Consider the following 6,762-nt stretch of genomic DNA (forward strand, 5'->3'; position numbering starts at 1 on the left):
ATCCTATGACCCCAGCTGACTTCCTGCCCTTTGGGCAGGGGGCTGGACTCGATGATCTTCCAAGGTCCCTTCCAGCCCTAATGTCTATGAAATCTATGAAATTAATTGCCTGAACATGCTGCTGTGTTACACTCTATGATGCGATTAAACCTGTCCTACGTGTAACATCTGTCAGAGGCCTAAGAAACGAAAAACAGTTACACAACAGACAGCCTCTGGCCACAGCGTTGCACAGTGAAGGCCCAAGATCAGAATCAGCAGCCTGCCCACACACAGTGCTGAACCCCCAGCACTACATTGCTATGTAGCTGCTAGGCCTGCACTGTCACACTGGACTGGGGGCTAACAGGCACCAGGCACAGCGGCACCCTGTGCCGCCTGTAGCCAACCTTTGGCCACTGGGTCCTGCACCAGCTGGCTCCAGGCCATCCATAGCACCCTGCCTGGACTCCACCGCTGGTACTTGGCACACCATTGCCATGTGTCTGCCTGTCCTATGCCCCTGACCCTCCACTGGGTGCTTGCACACACCTGCCCAGGCCAGCAACACCAGAACTGCCACACGGAAGCCAAGAGAGACACTGAGAGAGCCATAATATCATCTTCCCTGACAGCACATGCTGTGTCCCAGGGCCACAACTGGTCCCAGAAGACCACAGATCTTGTCACACTGTGGGGTGAAGCCCAGGTCCTTAGCCAGTTTGCACATAGCAGGTTCTCCAACACACACATTTCTGAGGGCTGTCAGGTCATATGTGGGAGCTCAGGCACAACCAGTCAGTACACTAGGCCAAGCCACCATAGAGGGTCACCATCACTGATCACCACCTCTGGTTGGGGGCTATCCACAAATCCATGCCATTAATGCAGCAGCTGGATGAGATCCTCATGCCCCAGGACCCTGGCCTGAGCCATGCCATCTACTCAAGCACAGGCAGTCTACACAAGCCTCCGCTGCAGTCTGACACCTACGGCAATGCCTCACCGGGCGGGGGGGCACCTTGAGCCGCCAGGAGCCCATCCTGCCACACTTCCTGCCCCTGGCCTCACTGAACAGCTCCAGGAGCCCAGGCCAGCTCCTGCCTTGCTAGCTGTGGATGCACAGCCCTCCCCAGAAGGCTAGGCCAGCCATGGCACCGCTGGCTCTTAGCAGCTCCAGCTCCTCCTTGGAGCTGGACATTGAGCCCCTGCATCCTAGGACATTGCTGGGAGCTGTATGTCCTTGCCACCAGTGGGTACCAACTCGGGTTGCTGGGTACACTTACTGTTAGGGTAGCTTGTCATATTTTATGCTTTAAAGTTGCACCTGTTTATACAGTGGTGATGTACAGTACTGTTTAAAGTTTTCTTTCATGTTCAGCCAAAAGTTTTGTATAGCCTCATTGTTAGCTGAACTTTTCGTTTTACTGGTGTTTGCAATATAAGCTGGCTTTGCCTCTTGCAAGCAGCTTATGGCCTTGAGTTTGCTTGCGTGATGTTTCTTTCCTTTTCTATCACCGTAAGAAGTTTTTCCTATCACAACATAGTAATAGTTTTGTTACTAGCTCAAATTAACTGAATTTGGCACTAACTGGCTGAATCAGAGGGATGAAATGATTGGATATTTTAATGAAAGGTGATAAAGAAGACCAATGGAAAATGCTGGAAACAGGACAAATTAAGAGGTGTGCTCATGATAGGTCTGTTGCACAAAGGAACATGCTGACAAGATAAAATATGGACAACATGCCGACTGCAGAGAGACCAATCCAAAAGCAAGGAGTCATCAAAGGAGTCAAGTTAAAGAAAAGTATAAAAGTGAGGAGAAAGAAAGTTAAGCCTTGTCGTCATCATTGTCATCATGAATCCAGCTTTCAACACCTGTCTGAACCATCTCAGTGGATGACATACCTTTTGGTTCGGAACTGAGTGGCCATCTTTTCTGTTGAGCAAAATAACATCTGGGATTGGGTGAGATCATTGTACTAAGCGTTCTTCTCTCTCTGAATATAGAAACTGCTAAGATAATACTTGTACTAATAGTTAGACTGATTCTAAGACACTGAGTTGTCTGTGTTTGTATTTCAGGTTCCATTTAAGAGTTAATTGTGCTTTAACAATCCCTAAGCACTATTTGCTGGACAGTGGTGCTATCACTTACCATGCCTACATTTTAAGCCTTGCACTAGGGGGAGGGACCCTCCCCACCTGGCCTGGCCATGAATTCCTGGCCCCAGGTCCCACCCTGCACAGCATGCAGGGAAGTGGGAGGGAGTGCAAAACTTTACTGAGCAGCATGTGCCCCTGCAGTTAGGCAGCCATGAGCCTATCACATGCAGGGGAATGTGTCAATGTCATCCTCAGCTATGGGGGACTGTGAGGTATACTGCAGACCCAGGTAGCCCTCCAGGTGGCAGCAGAGGTTGCATGGCAGGATGGGCTTGCCCTCTGCACCATTGAAGCTCAGGGTCCTCCATCACTTTCACAGGTGCACCTGGGGTACCAGGGTGAGAAACAGCAGCAGATTGTAGGGAGTTAGGCACCCCTTGATCCCCACAAAAAGCTCCTTGTGCTGCACCCAGGACACTCATGAGGGGCATGTTTGGGGTGCAGAGCCAGTGTGGGACAGGGCTGGCCCCAGAGAGGGCACACACAGCACTGGACAGGGAAGAGGGTACTTTATTAGTGGTAGGTGAGGTAGGTGGAAGAGGTCTGTGGGGAGGAGGAAGGGAAGATGCTCTGTGGAGATTGCAGGAAGAAGTACAGTGGGAAGCACAGGAGGAAGTGGTAAGCCAGCATCTCTCGCACCTGGTACCCTGGTCCCTGCTGGCAGGTGAGAAGCTCACCTGGGGCCTTGGTGGAGGGGGGGGGGGGGGCTGCTACTTCTGCTTGCTGTGCCTCCTCTGCCCAGGTTCTGCAAAACAGCTCCCCCCAGGTCTCACAGAGGTAGGACTCAGGGTGTGACAATGACCTGGGGAATGTTGGCCTTGGCAACCTCAAGGCAGGTGGTGAAGGATGTGCCAGTGTCCTTCAGGCAGCACAAGGTCTGGCCCAGGCACCAATTGAAGAGTGCCTGGTGGGATCCATCTGGCCAGTGTAGGGCCTCATGAGCCAGGGGAGGAGTGCCAGGACTGCCACCACACCCAGCTGGAGGTCCAGCACCCCTGGAGCAAAGTGCCTGCCCTCCACCAGCGCTGGCAGGGTGGAGTTGCAGAAGATGCAGTCATTGTGGGTGCTACCTGCCCATCTGGCACTCACAGTGAAAGACCCCCGGTGGTCAACAACAGCCTGGAGCACAATGGAGTAGAAGCCTCGTCAGCTGTAGTCAGGGTAGTTGCTGAGGAGTGGGCAGGTAAAAGGGATGTGGGTCCCGTCTAGGTCCCCAATGTACTGCGGGAAGCCCAGGGCACAGAACCCTACCATCACCTTCAGGGGTTCATGCTTCTGGAGTACAGTGTGCCCCCGCATGTCCTGGAGAGCTCCGTGCACCTCCAGGATGGCTCCCCCCAGCAGTTGCCCTGCCCACACTGAAGAGGTGGCTAATGAAGAGGAAGTTGGTGGGTGTGGCCAGCTTGAGCAGGGTGATGGCCAGCTGGGTGTCTGTGGGGAAGGGCAGCTGCATGGTGGTAGCTTGCTGCTCCAGGTGCGGATGAACTGCTCAAGGAGCTCCTGGAAGATGGTCTGGGTCATCTGGAATGACTCCATCCACTGCTTATCATCCCAGGTGATCTGTACAATGTGCAGCCACCAGCCCTGGCTGGCCCAGCAGGCCCACAGTTGGCAGGGCTGGAGACCCAGGAGCACGTGAACAGCACTGGTGGTGGCATCCAGGTGCATGACATCAGCATCCCTGCTGGGGTCCAGACAGCAGCATAGGATCCAGCTGGCAGCAGCATGGTGGGAGGAGGCCTGGGATACTGCAGGGAGCCAGGCCAGGCAGCCATGCTGCACAGGGGGGCTGCCAAGGCCAGGACTGGCAGGTCCAGTCTCTGTGGCAAGCCAGCACAGTGAGCAGGGTGACCAGCAGGAACCTGGGATGGTGGACATCATTGCTGGGGTCTGTGGGTAGAGCGGCCATGGTGTGGTGGGCAGATGCCCCAGCAAGGAACCCTTCCCCTGCATGTAGGTGGGAAAGGGGGAAGGGAAGAGCTAACAAGCTCAGCCCTTTTGCAGGGCAGGGCTGCTTCTTGAGAGCTTAAAGAGACAGTGTAATTTTTTTTCACTGTCATTTCCTGTTCCCTTGGGAGGATTTCTTTTTTTCTTTTTATTCTCTATTTATACTTACCACCACTGAACGCTTAAGTTTGTATTTGGGGTATGTACCTGAAGGAGCCAGCTTTACCCCAGAGGGGTAGCAGGAGGACTGGGATCCAGGACTGTGGGTCTGTTAGAACCAGGCTTAATTAGCCTGATCAGAAGCCAATTACACCAGCCGGTGTTTGCGGAGTCAGATTCAACAACTAAGGTGTGGTAAAACTGGGGTGAAGGGGAGGAAAGAGCCCCATTAAGTGATCCAGCCAAGAGCACAAGGTGATTCTTCCACTAAGAAACATCCTCCCAATAATAATCTTAAGAAACATCAAAGACATGGCAGATGAGAAAAAAACATTGGGGAAGGGCTGCAGGAGGTATTTGCTACACCCTTGGCTCACTAACAACAGGGAAGGTGTCAACTAATCAAAGACCAAAGCCCTACAGCACCTGTCTTCAACAGTGCTCCTTTTCCTTTATATCCCTTATATTTTTTGCTGTGAAAATAGTATATTTTGAACAACTTTCATTGCCATTACTTTACAATATGCAGTGGAATGTCTCTTAATATGGGCAGACATCTGGTGATAGAAATGTTAGTAGTGCCATTAGCCACAGGGGGTGCAAGGGGGAAAAACTGCTTTTAAAGAGTTTCCCTCAATTTTGCCAATAATTCTTTTATGACATTTTTCTAAGGAACTCAGGAAAGATCAGATGCCATCACTTATACATTAAGTAACAACTCCAGCTGTGATTTCTTTACACAGATTGCAAAGTCTAACTACTGTACTTGTGAACAGAAGGTCTTGATTCAGTATTGATGGGTCTCCTCAGAATGCAAACTTTGAGTCTCACATGTGCCATCATATTCACAGAAATGTTTTTGCTGAAGAAGAAATATAATATGAATTCTGTATTTCTATAAATGAGCTTATAAAGCTGAAAAAGAACAAATTAACTTAAAACCGACTATTCCTAACTTCTAAAAGTAGACAGGAACTTAATGACCTTCCTCACTTTTCACCTTCCCACATAGACATGCACATATATAATATCTACATGTGCAAATACATATATGTGCATGCACTCTGGAGATCAACAGATGCCAACAAATCCTCAGGTTAGAAGAGCCATTAAGTCTATTTCAAAAAGAACATCTGGAATATTTGACTCTTAAATCTAGAGTTGATCTTATACCATTAGATTCCTAGGAGATTATGGTGAAGTATTGATTGCACAAACATCTGTTAAAGTCTGTTAATAGGTCTCTTTCTTTAGCTAAATTCAGTCAACAGGACTATAGTATCCGTGCGTACAATGTTAATGTTTACAAATGCTGGGATACGGTACAGGACTGAAATAAAGTATAGTAAGTGCTATATCACTCCAACCTATTATGATGATGCAGCTATACATTCACTTGATTATTAGACATTTTGTTTAAATAATTAATAATTTTCCTAAATCTACCTACCAGTTTCAAGCTTTCAATATTTACATGTTATTTTTCCCTTTCTACCTCCAAGAGAAAAATGTCAGCATCCACTATAACAAAAATATTGGGATGAGGAACTGAAAATATAACATTACTTTTGGTAGTTGTATGATAAAAGGGTGGCAGTCTTAAACAACTGCTGTTACCCCTGCAATACCTCAAGACTTCACTTCTAGATAACTTAGTACCTTATAGCACTAAAAAGCATATCTTACAAGCTTTGATCCGCTAAATCACAGTGTTTTCTCTAAAATGTTCATGTAACCTGTAGTGACTATGGAGGTTCTTTACCTCCTGAATTTTCATTTGACAAGTAGCCCAAGCCTTTACCTAAAATGTGGTTTTCCCACTTGGTAGCACTAGCATGGCACCTGAAGAGTAATTAATTATAAGAAAGGGAATTTGAATTGGTTGCTGAGAAGGAAAAAATGTACATGCCTAATACAGATTTTTCCTTGAATACTTGAAATGCCATCTACCTTCTTTGGCTCACAGCACACCACCTTTTAAGGTGTTCAGTGACTAAAATGGCTGGGTGAAAACTGCTGCTGTGCTATGACCACATTTCCTCAATCTTGAGCCACTAAAATAAAATCTTTGTATTAGTCTATCTGTATGGATGTCAGTAGTTTTTTTCCTTCAGTTTTCCCAGCAAAACTATATAAATGTCCTTTTATTCAAGTCCCCTGGTTTGCTTTCCTGTGGAGCTGCAAGTCTTGCCTTCTTGGAAGATGCTGATCACCAGCAAGTTTAAGTAAGCAGGCTATTTTATCTATGAAATTGATGCTGTCCTTGAGTATTTCAGAATACTGCTTTGGGAAGTAGGGCTTCATTGGTCCCAATGGTCCTTAAACATTCCTTTTAATCACTATATTTGTATAAACAATTCATACTTCCTATCCAGTACTATAAAATGAATAATAGAAAGGAGATTTTTCTTCCCAGCAAGGTAGCAGTTCTTTTGTCCCAGACAGTAAAGAGTACTGCTCTTTATACAGTTTTTGCCTTCTCTGCAAAGAAAAAAAATTACAGAAGTT

The 6,762-nt window shown here is 47.6% G+C and overlaps 1 protein-coding gene across 4 annotated transcripts in view; it reads right to left on the bottom strand.

Moving 5' to 3' along the window:
* The window catches only part of CNTLN (centlein), a 370,048-nt gene that overhangs the window by 95,915 nt on the left and 267,371 nt on the right, over positions 1-6,762 (bottom strand). The window lies entirely within an intron of this gene.

The sequence above is a fragment of the Crocodylus porosus genome, unplaced genomic scaffold, assembly GCF_001723895.1.
Source record: "Crocodylus porosus isolate Cpor-Errol unplaced genomic scaffold, CroPor_comp1, whole genome shotgun sequence".
Taxonomy (NCBI): domain Eukaryota; kingdom Metazoa; phylum Chordata; order Crocodylia; family Crocodylidae; genus Crocodylus; species Crocodylus porosus.